At 40.2% G+C, this 12,462-nt stretch overlaps 1 protein-coding gene across 2 annotated transcripts in view; it reads left to right on the top strand.

The window, feature by feature from the left end:
- LOC111951020 (ephrin-B1-like) overlaps positions 1–12,462 on the top strand; it is a 79,319-nt gene that overhangs the window by 53,364 nt on the left and 13,493 nt on the right. The gene's annotated exons all lie outside the window — the stretch shown is intronic.

Genomic DNA, 12,462 nt, shown 5'->3' with positions numbered 1-12,462 from the left:
ATTTCAAAAAAACTTTACGGAAAAAGCAAACCATGCAATAATCTGAGACGGCGCTCAGATATAAACAACATTCCTCCGCCATGTTGGAGTCAACAGAAACATGAATTTACATCATAAATATTCCCTTACCTTTGATGATCTTCATCAGAATGCACTCCCAGGAATCCTAGTTCCACAATAAATTGTTGTTTTGTTCGATAATGTCCGTTATTTATGTCCAAGTAGCTACTTCTGTTAGCATGTATAGTACACATATCCAAACGCTCGCGCAGATCCAGGCGAACGTCGGACGAAAACTTCAAAACGTTATATTACAGGTAGAATAAACTTGTCAAACTAAGTAGAGAATCAATCTTTTGGATGTTGTTATCATAAATATTCAATAACGTTCCAACCGGAGAATTCCTTTGTGTCTATAGAAGTAATGGAACGCAAGTTGATATCATGTGGAATGCGCATGACCAGGAACTGGCACTCTGCCAGACCACTGACTAAAACAGCTCCCATCCAGCCCCACATCACAGTAGAAGCTCATTCAACGTTCTACAGACTGTTGACATCTAGTGGAAGGCGTAGGAAGTGCAAACAGATCCATATCCGACTGGGATTTCAATTGGCGATGAGTTGAAAATCGACCAGCCTCAGAATTCTCACTTCCTGTTGGGATTTTTTCTCAGGTTTTTGCCTGCCATATGAGTTCTGTTATACTCACAGACATCATTCAAACAGTTTGAGAAACTTCTGAGTGTTTTATATCCAATTGTAATAATAATATGCATATATTAGCATCTGGGACAGAGTAGGAGGCAGTTCACTCTGGGCACGCTATTCATCCAAAGTGAAAATGCTGCCCCCTATCCTAGATAAGTTAATTGAAATGCATTCCAGGTGACTACTTCATGAAGCTGGTTGAGAGAATGTCAAGAGTGTGCAAATCTATCATCAAGGCAAAGGGTGGCTACTTTGAAGAATCTCAAAATATCAAATATATTTTGATTTGTTTAACACTTTTTTGGTTAATACATGATTCCATATATGTTATTTCATAGTTTTGATGTCTTAACTATTATTCTACAATGTAGAAAATTGTAAAAAAAAAAAAAAAAAAATTTGAATGAGTAGGTGTGTCCAAACTTTTGACTGGTACTGTATATATATATTTTTTTGCTACTGCTCGACTAAAGAAATGTTGGTCGACCAACAGCCTATCGCCCAAACAATCGACCAGCCTACTAAATGGGATCAGCCCAGCAGCTACTTTATCCTTTAAAATGCACTGTTTTATTAGAAATAGAAAACATGGGGAAAATGAGAAACAAATGTGAAACATATCTATCACGCCCACCCAACACGCACAACCAAGTGCACATACACATACACACACCTCCAAACCATGTAATGTAGGTTATACACACCATGTATTAATTCCCTATACCAGTTTGGGAGCAGCTCCATCTTGTCCAGTGTATAAGGGCCTGATAAGGTTTGCAATATCTGCCTCTGTGTCCCACTGCTATCTCATTGCTCCGATGCATAAATTATCCAGGTATCTATTGGATTTTAGGAGTCTGTTTAGTCCCAGTGCTGTCAATCCTGTACAGAATGGATGGTGAGACTTTAGAGAGCAAGTTAAGATGCCATTTTTCTCCTTTAAACATCCATTACTTTAACATAAATAAAATATAAGGAGATAGTCAGGACCACACTGCTGGGAGGCTGTGAAATGGTATTGGTCGCGTACACATATTGCATATTGCAAATGTTATAGCGGGTGTAGCGAAATGCTTATGTTCCTAGCACCGACAGTGCAGTAATACCTGTCAAAACAATCCACGCGAAGCCAAAACATTTAAAGAAAATTATTAAGAAATATAGAAATATTTGAACGAGCAATGTCAGAGTTCAGAAAATAAATATAAACACTGAATGTACAAAATGTTACGAACACCTTCCTAATATTGAGTTGCAACCCATTTTGCCCTCAGAACAGCCTCAATTCATCTGGGCATGGACTCTACAAGGAATCATAAGCGTTCCACAGGGATGCTGGCCCATGTTGTCTCCAATGCTTCCCACCGTTGTGTCAAGCTGGCTGGATGTTCTTTGGGTGGAGTCCGATTCGTGATAGACACGGGAAACTGATGAGTGTGAAAACCCCAGAAGCGTTGCAGTTGTTGACACTCAAACCAGTGCACCTGGTACATACTACCATACCCCATTCAAAGGCACTTAAATCTTTTGTCTTACCCACTGAATGGCAGACTTGCGCAATCCATGTCTCAAGGCTTAAAAATCCTTCTTTAACCAGTCTCCTCCCCTTAATCTACACTGATTTTGAAGTGGATTTAACAAGTGACCTCAAGAAGGAATAATAGCTTTCACCTCGATTCACCTGGTCAGTCTGTCATGGAAAGACACTCATTGTATGTACAGTTAAAGTCGGAAGTTTACGTACATCTTAGCGAAATACATTTAAACTCAGTTTTTCACAATTCCTGACATTTAATCCATGTAAAAATTCCCTGTTTTAGGTCAGTTAGGATCACCACTTTATTTTAAGAATGTGAAATGTCAGAATAATAGTAGAGAGAATTATTTATTTCAGCTTTTATTTCTTTCATCACATTCCCAGTGGGTCAGAGGTTTACATACACTCAATTAGTATTTGGTAGCYTTGCCTTTTAAATTGTTTAACTTGGGTCAAACGTTTCGGTTAGCCTTCCACAAGCTTCCCACAAAGCTTCCCATAAGTTGGGTGAATTTTGTCCTATTCCTCCTGACAGGGCTGGTGTAACTGAGACAGGTTTGTAGGCCTCCTTGCTCGCACACAATTTTTTAATTATGCCCACAAATTTTCTAAAGGATTGAGGTCAGGGCTTTGAGATGGCCATTCCAATACCTTGACTTTGTTGTCCTTAGGTCATTTTGCCACAACTTTGGAAGTATGCTTGGGGTCATTGTCCATTTAGTCCCATTTGTGACCAAGCTTTAACTTCCTAACTGATGTCTTGAGCTGTTGCTTCAATATATCCACATAATTTACATTCCTCATGATGCCATCTATTTTGTGAAGTGCACCAGTCCCTCCTGCGGCAAGCACCCCCACAACATGATGTGCCACCCCCATGCTTCACGGTTGGGATGGTGTTCTTCGGCTTGCAAGCTTCCCCCTTTTTCCTCCAAACATAACGATGGTCATTATGGCCAAACAGTTCTATTTTGTTTCATCAGACATTTCTCCAAAAAGTATGATATTTGTCCCCATGTACAGTTGCAAACCGTAGTCTGGCTTTTTTATGGCGGTTTTGGAGCAGTGGCTTCTTCCTTGCTGAGCGGCCTTTCAGGTTATGTCGATATAGAACTAGAATATAGATACTTGCGTACTATTGTTTGTACAGATGAACGTGGTACCTTCAGGCATTTGGAAATTGCTCCCAAGGATGAACCAGACTTGTGGAGGTCTACAATTTTTTTCTGAGGTCTTGGCTGATTTCTTTTGATTTTCCCATGATGTCAAGCAAAGAGGCACTGAGTTGAAGGTAGGCCTTGAAATACATCCACCAGGTACACCTCCAATTGACTCAAAGGATATCAATTAGCCCATCAGAAGCTTCTAAAGCCATGACATCATTTTCTGGAATTTTTCAAGCTGTTTAAAGGCACAGTCAACTTAGTGTATGTGTGTGAACAATTGTTGGGAAAATGACTTAGATGTCCTAACCGACTTGCCAAAACTATAGTTTGTTAACTTCTACTTGCTACGCATCCCGGATCCGGGAGCACCCCCCACAGTAAAAAAGCTGACTAGCATAGCCTAGCATAGCGTCACAAGTAAATACTAGCATCTAAATATCATTAAATCACAAGTCCAAGACACCAGATGAAAGATACACATCTTGTGAATCCAGCCATCATTTCTGATTTTTAAAATGTTTTACAGGGAAGACACAATATGTAAATCTATTAGCTAACCACGATAGCAAAAGACACCATTTTTTTTTCCCCCCATTTTTTCTGCATGGGTAGCTATCACAATTTCGACCAAATAAAGAAATTATAGCCACTAACCAAGAAACAACTTCATAAGATGACAGTCTGATAACATATTTATTGTATAGCATATGTTTTTTTTTTTAAATGTGTATATTTCAGGTATAAATCACAGTTCTACATTGCAGCTGCAATCTGAAATAGTGCCGAAGCTGCCAGAATAATTACAGAGACCAACGTCAAATACCTAATTACTCATCTTAAAACATTTCTGAAAAAAACACAGCGTACAGCAAATGGAAGCCCAACATCTTGTGAATCCAGCCATATGTCAGATTTTTTAGGTTTTACAGCGAAAACACAACATAGCATTATATTAGCTTAGCACAATAGCCAGAAACACAAGCAATTTACCAGCAGCAACGGTTAGCGATCGTAACAATACAGCAAAAGATATATAATTTTGGACTAACCTTGATATACTTCGTCAGATGACATCCTGTAACATCATATTACACAATGCATATAGGTTTTGTTCGAAAATTTGCTATTTAGCAGCACAAATCATTGTTATAACAATGGATCAGTGGCAACAGGTCATGCATTCTGGCCGCGCCATCTTGGAAAGGCACCTAAGTTTACGATTATTTATCGATTAGATTGACTAAAATACAGGTTGACAGCAAATGAAAGATGCATTAGTTATTAATGCAACCGCTGAGTTAGATTTTTAAAATTAACGTTACTAGACATACGTGTTGCGTTACAGCCAGACTAGTGCCGCAATAACGGCGACAAAATGCGTTTACATTTTTCCACAAAATACGGAATAACATCACTAAATAGTTCTTACTTTGGACGACTTCCATCAGAATCTGGGCAAGGTTCCTTTGTCCAAAGAATCATTGCTTGGTTGTAAACGTCGTCAATCGGAATTAGCAGCTAACAAAGCTATGTGCCACAACATTCCCAAATCCCCAAAACGCAATACTAAGGAAATTCCGAAAAATAGCAATATACTCGCATAAACTGATATAACTCGTTTAAATAACTTCGTATGATGTTTCTAACACCTATATCGAATTAAATTACAGAGGATATAGCTAAGGCCGATAACTGAGCGTTTCAAAATGCCATTTGAGGTCTTGCTTTGCGCAATGACGAACGACGAAAAGAGAGCGCACTTCGTTCCTTGGCCTTTTATAAGCTCTGAGAACTACGTAGACACTCCATTCCACTTCTCATTGGTTACTGATCCCAGGGAAGGCGGGTGCAGTTCATTGTACCCATAGGATACATACAGAGCTTTAACTGAATCTCACAAGCGGCGACCGGCGAGAACAGAGCCTCGTTTTCAGACCTTCGCAGTTCCTGTCATGGATTTCGCTGCAGAAAGAGTTCTGGTTCACCCACAGACATAATTCAAACGGTTTTAGAAACTAGAGATTGTTTTCTATCCAATAGTAATAATAATATGCATATTGTACGAGCAAGAATTGAGTATGAGGCAGTTTAATTTGGAGACGATATTTTCCAAAGTGGAAACAGCACCCCCTGTATTGAGAAAAGGTTTTAACAAGAAATTTGTGGAGTGGTTGAAAAACAAGTTTTAATGACTCCAACCTAAGTGTATGTAAACTTCCGACTTCAACTGTATATGATGGTGTGTATAGACATTTGTGGACAGTGTATGAATAGAAAAGGTGTGAACAGCAGTAGTTATATAGGGTGAGCCTTGACTAGAATACACTATGTATACATAAATTGTGTAAAACAGTATGTAAACATTATCAAAGTGACCAGTGTTCAATGACTATGTACAAAGGGCAGCAGTCCCTAAGGTGCAGGGTTGAGTACAGGGTGGTAGGCGGCTAGTGACAGTGACTAAATTTCAGGGCAGGGTACTGGGCAGTGGCCGGCTAGTGGTGACTATTTAACAGTCTGATGGCCTGGAGATCGAAGCTGTTTTTCAGTCTCGCGGTCCCAGCTTTGATGCACCTGTACTGTCTCCTCCCCCGCCAACTGTCTATGAAAATTAGTGGAGTATATTGGTTCAATGAACCTCCTGCCGGGTGGGGGACCGCATTACTTTTTTGTGTTTCCCATCAAACAATTTGCCAGAGTTCAAATCAAATTACAAACACTCTGCAGCACAGTAGCTGGAGACGAGGGAGGACTCAAACGTTTGAAGAACCCATATATCGGTGGATAATGTGTGTGAGTGTGATGGAGTACTGTAGGGGTTTGAGTTAGTACCAAGCAATATAGGTCTATGATAAAGCTACAAGAATCTGGATCCTTTTTATGTTTGTATCACCCCTTATGGTACTAAAGATGAACTGCTGTATGTTCACAGGATGTGATGTGGTGAGGCATGGCGCTACCATCATGCTGTATATAGGATGGGGGGTGAAAAATGTCAGTTGTCCCCATGAAAAAAGAGTTCAGAGAGTATAAAATCCAACTGGCAGTATACTAAATATCACATCTGCCTATGGGAGGGAGACTGAATGGACACTAAAGCAGTTCAGCTCCAGTGTTGGAATGCTGGCAAGCTTCTCTTCTGGAAGAAAAGCAATATGTGAGGCTACACCATTCTCGTAATGTGCAATTTCCATCTTTACACTTGTGCCAAGATTTCTACAGAAAAATAAAATAAAAAATGATCCAACTTTGTTCCTACACAGTAAATCAAGGATAGTTGAAATCAGTGTTAAAAAATATGGGTTAAATTGACTCTACTGGGAATTATCTTAACACTCAAGAGAGTGATACGCTCTCTAATGTTGATAATTATGGTTAATTGGGACAGAGTACATTTAACTCCATTAAGAGTAACCAGAGTAACCAGTTAAATCTATTGAGTTATCCACATATGTGGGAGGGGCCTTACTGTCATATTTCCCAGCATGCTCTGTTGCAGGTTGATTTTTCAAATTGTTTGTTTCAATATCTGTGTTTTTGCATTTACATTTGATTGTTTTTATCTTATGCTACACAAAGATAAGAAACACACGTTTTTCTAAACTAATCCAATCTGTAAGTGGTTGGATTAATTGCAACTGTTAGTTAGTGAGAGAGTTGTTCCAGTTTACATGGTGCCGGTCAGGGGTATTCAACTCTTACCCTACAAGGTCTGGAGCATGCTGGTTTTCTGTTCTACCTGATAATGAATTGCACACACCTGATGTCCCAGGTCTAAATCAGTCCCCGATTAGAGGCAAACGATAAAAAATTCTGTGGAACCAGAGTTGAGTTTGAAGGGTGTAGGTAGTCTTCATGTACGATATTTTCTTCCCTACCCTGATAGGGATTTTAATTGCAAGTTGTGAGTGATGTAAAAGTGATGGATTTCTTCCAGCAAGTTGGCTTCCAACAGAGATTGGATATCACTTTGCAAACCACCATAATGTGACACATACATTTTTTTCTCCAAATAAGGCTTTACACCCTTATAACTCAACGGAGGTAAACTGAAATAAAAATGTACTATGCTGCAGTTGATTGTTAACACAGGCAAGTGTAAAATGGCAAGGGAGTTGATAAAAAATAATACTGAGAAGAGTAAAATTGTAATTTAAGTTTAATTTTAAGCAACTCTCTGAGAGTTGAATATTTACTCCATTTAATGTCGTTAAAAAGAGAAAAAAAGATCAACACCATAACCAGAGGGGATTCTGCAAAATGGGGGTGGGACAATATAAACCCCAAAATACTGTTACATTTGAATCCATAGGAGCTGAATGAACTCTTATGATTTTACTGTGTAGGGGTACTTGTGCATACCTAAATTCTGCCCTCTTAAAAAAATCTGAAAACCGGTTGTTTCATTTTTAATTTGAGGGATTTCATTGCAAATATGCATCATAAAGATAAATATGTGCACAGAAAATAATAGGTTAAATAAACATGTCACCATTACGTCCTCTTCAAGTCAAGCTTTCTGTTTGAATTGCTTTCTGAAACTCTTTTGATCCTATTCTATTTGATCCCACTCTACGTGAATCAGTTTGAACAAGAATGAAAAATGACATCCCCTCTCAACTATTGTATTCCTCGTTAATCCCTCTTTTAGCATGACCTTGAGAATAAAGAATCTTTGGAAGTGGTATTCAGCATATCAAATGTTTGTTTCCTGAGCTCAGTAGTTTTCCAATAAAACCCTTCTGGTGTCTATTGAAGGATTGTATATTATCTCTGTATTCTCCTTTGAGTGAAATCAGATACTCCCAGCTTGCAGGAAGATCCCGGCAGAGCCTTCCAGACATCGTCTCCTCACCACTGTTCACAGAAACCTAAATTCCTGGTGCCGCCAGAGTGACCCAGAACGAGTCGACTGGGGTCTTTTCAACTCACTATTTCTGTCAGAAACGCCGCTTCCCCAAAGACAAACAATTACTGTGCCTGTGCATCATCTTTAAACATGGGTTACAGCTTTGATCTGTGCTCTGTGTATAATTACAGTTATGCCCATTAAACTGGGGATTTGGGTAAAACTAGTCATTTACTGGTCCCTGTCAAGCTCAGGCAACCAACCCAATACATTAATGAAGTCATATGGAACGGAATTAAATGTTGACTTTTCAATTTACATTTGACTGCTGTCAAAATGTAAAAATACACATCTGAGGGCTTTTCATTATTGCTACACCCTGGAGTGTTTACAGAATCCTGTTGTGGAAATACAGAACCCTGTTGTGGAAATATTGAGCACGTGTCTCCACTCATAACCCACATTTAATTGTCTGTTCAACCACAGGCACCCTCTCAGGTGCCCACTGGACAGTTTATTAGGTACACCCATCTAATACTGGGTTGGACCACCCTCTTTGCCTCCAGAACAWCCTGAATTATTTGGGGCGTTCTACAAGGTGTCAGAAATGTTCCACAGGGATATTAGTCCATGCTGACGCAATGGCATCATGCAGTTGCTGCAGATTAGACGGCGGTACATTCATATTGTGAACAGCCTGTTCCTTTTCATCCCAAAGATGCTCTATTGGGTTGAGGTCTGGGGACTGTGGAGGCCACTCAAGTAAACTGAACTAACTGTTATGTTCCAGACGATATTTTTCCACTCCTCAATTGTCCAGTGTTGGTGATTGCTTGCCCACTGAAGCCGCTTCTTTTAGCTGATAGGAGTGGAACCGTCTGCTGCAATAGCCCATCCGTGACAAGGATCGAGGAGTTGTGCGTTGCGAGGTGTCGTTCTGCACACCACTGTTGTACAGCACCATTATTTGTCAGTTTGTGGCACGCCTTTAAGCTTGTACGATTCTTGCCATTCTCCTTCGACCTGTCATCAATGAGCTTTTATCACCCACAGGACTGCTGCTGACTGGATGTTTTTTGTTTGTCGCACCATTCTCGGTAAACCCTAGACACTGTTGTGCGTGTAAAGCCCAGGAGGCCGGCCATTTCTGAAAACTGGATCCGGCGTGCCTGCTTTATATATCAAGCCACGGCCACGTGACTCACTGTCTGTAGGAGCGAACCATTTTCATAATCTAAATGTTGTACCAAATAGACTGTCCAGTGAGTGTGCATCCACCCTAGCAACCACGGAGACACTCACAGAGCTGACAGGTTCAGTGGGAGAAATAAAAAATGCGTTTCCCTTTCCCATTTTCGTCAAAGCCCTGCTTTGGTTCTGATGTCGTGTAGTGAGCCTGTGGTCTCATTCTGATGTGAGGTGGGTAGGCGGGAGACAGTGGTGGCGGCTGGGCTGAGTTCCCCCTCCCTCCTGGTCTGGGACTCTCAGCTCCCATGGTGCAGCTGGCCCCCGGGATTTAAAGGTTGTTCTTAATATCATTGGCGGAGCTGAGCGTGCTGTAATCTCGCAGCAGCGCTGAAATCTCCACTCCAGACCCTCAGCTTAATTTGTCAGCAGGCAGGTCAACTGTGCCTGATCTGATGGGGCAGCCTTGGGACTTAGCCACTCTCCCTTGAATCCCTAAAACAACTGCTTCTATTCCTAACCCAAATATTTTGCATCTTATTATCTTACTGACCATAAACACAGACCAAACCCAGCTTCTCGCTAAAGATAGTGAGTCCAAAATGTTCTCTATTTCACAAGCGATTGACTTCGTCAAATTATCATTTTAATCTGTCTAACATACCACAGTTTCTTACTTTTCAAGACTTTTATAATTTCCTTCTATTATGGACAGAATAGCTAGCTGCAATGTTTCCAGTGTCCCCTGTGTGTCTAAATGATGTGGGTCAGAGAGTAGCTGTGGCCTTGTCTCAGAATGCTGAATCCCACTCCAGTTTCTGTCAGGGTGGCTACCTGGCATAGTCCTTGGAACACAGTTATCAGTGCTCATCTGGGAGTTGAGTTTACAACAACCCTTTCTATTCCGCTAAGCCTATCACTCATCAAGGCCTTTTAAAGGTGCTTTGCATGTTTTGCTTTGCTTTGTTTTCTCTGTGCCTTTTTCTTACCATTTGTCCCAAGGTTTTAAAGTGGCGCGTCAGTGAAGGTTCTGTCTCCACTGAAACAGATTACATGAGTTTTTGTCAGACGGGGCAAAGCTCAGACATGTCAGATGGTGTTTGGGGCAAAGATGCCACTAGGAGTTACAGTAAGTTACAGGGAAAGAATACAGAAGCCGTGGCATTAACATTATGGGCCTGATGTAGTATACACTGGCAAGTTCTGTAATACTGCTAAATCAATATGTAATAAAATATAATTGAAAAATGAATAATGAGTATACAGTATAGATTTTGCTCATGTATAATTACAGTACAGAGGGTCCTTGTATGTCAGATGTTGAGTCATGCATGCATAAGTACATGCTATTGCTCAGTGAACACATGTACAGGACTGTGTACAAGGGATTGTCTACGCATTCTACAGAAGCATGCTGCAGAGCACATTAATTAAAATTGAATGCGCTTGGCTTTTGTTTTTGGAGAATGTCTTTGTCATTTGATCAAAGTACAGAGAAGAATTTTTGGACAAATCGTGTTTGCTTCTAAACATGGTGTGCATTGGTGAGTATGTGGGGATGTGGTATTGGCTGCACTCAGAGGAACATCCATAGCGTCCTACAAACTGAAATGACAGTTGAGTTTGGAAATACTGTCTGCATTTTGTTTGTCAGCTAAATGAGGACAAACCACAGAGAATGTCAATTGTAAAACAAACTGTTTTGCTTCATATCCTCACCCACAATGTCTTACAATGAGTAAATAAGACTCCCTTCAGATTGGCTTATGTTTAAACAAGCAGCACAGTATCTGTGCTGTTGCAGTTGCATACAAGTATGATAGCCTGCGAGACCATGCTATTTGTCCTTGGAGCAAAGAAAGAAACCATAATCAAGAGGAAACATGTTGGAGTTAATTAGAGGTGCTAAAGGAAGAAACCTAGAATGGCACAAGATTTATTTTAGTCATGACAGAAGCCTCCCTCAGAGCCACACACTATAGCATATAGAGCTTATTCTTGCCAAATGAATTATGTGCTAATGTCTGTTGGCTCCCTACCCCCAGTGGTAAGGCTCCAAACAACCATGCTATGATTCAAACAGAAAGGCTCCACTTTCTCAAGGGGATTTTTATAATTGGTAGCTATACAGTAAGTCATTTATATTTTGAGCACCGTATATTAACAAAGGGTCCCATCAGTCTTATAAACATATCTAGAATTGAACAAGTTAGAATTCTCAGACCTGGACTATGCACTATATGATCCACATTCTTTAGAAATAAACAAACATTTGCCCTGATAATTTGAGGTGGTAAAATGTCAATAGTTTAGTCATCTTACATATAACACCTCTCGGATTCAGAGAGGTTGGGTTAAATGCGGAAGACACATTTCAGTTGAAGGCATTCAGTTGTACAAATGACTAGGTATCCCCCCTTTACCAAAAGGTATATTGATCTATTGGGTAAGAAGGGAACTTTTTGTCGATACAGGCTGTCATGCAAAAAGTATCCATGGTCCCTAAACTAATCTGCTGTGTTCAAATCTCAAGATGTCCTCCAGATGTTTTTGGTACACTACAGTACAGTTGGGGACAACAAAAAGACAATTTCCTAGTACCCACCAAACGGAATAGTTTGAGTATTGTCCTTGAATTTTTCTTCTATGACTATTATTTCAGACTTTTACAGGAATAGTATAGGAATACCTATTTTCCAGACTCCGTTTCATGGAATGAGTGCAGTAGCTTTGTTGAAGTTGAATGATAGAGACCAGTGTTGTTGCAAGGTAAAGATATCTTTCCAACATCTCAGAGCCCCATGAGTTGTGAAACGTGACCCCCAGTTCCCTTGAAAACAGAAGTTAGTTTCACCAGCTGTAGAAGAGATGGGACTGCTGATGACCCTGCTTCATATCCTGTGTTAAATTATGTTTTCCCAGTTCAAAGGTTGGCCTTGACAGTCCTGGAACCAACTAAGAGTTTACTCATTGCAGTGACAAACAGGAAATATAAATACAGTGCTTACAACAAT

Source organism: Salvelinus sp. IW2-2015, linkage group LG23, assembly GCF_002910315.2.
Source record: "Salvelinus sp. IW2-2015 linkage group LG23, ASM291031v2, whole genome shotgun sequence".
Classification (NCBI taxonomy): Eukaryota; Metazoa; Chordata; class Actinopteri; order Salmoniformes; family Salmonidae; genus Salvelinus; species Salvelinus sp. IW2-2015.
Note: the sequence above shows the minus strand (reverse complement) of the source record. Positions and strands in the feature narration are given on the sequence as shown.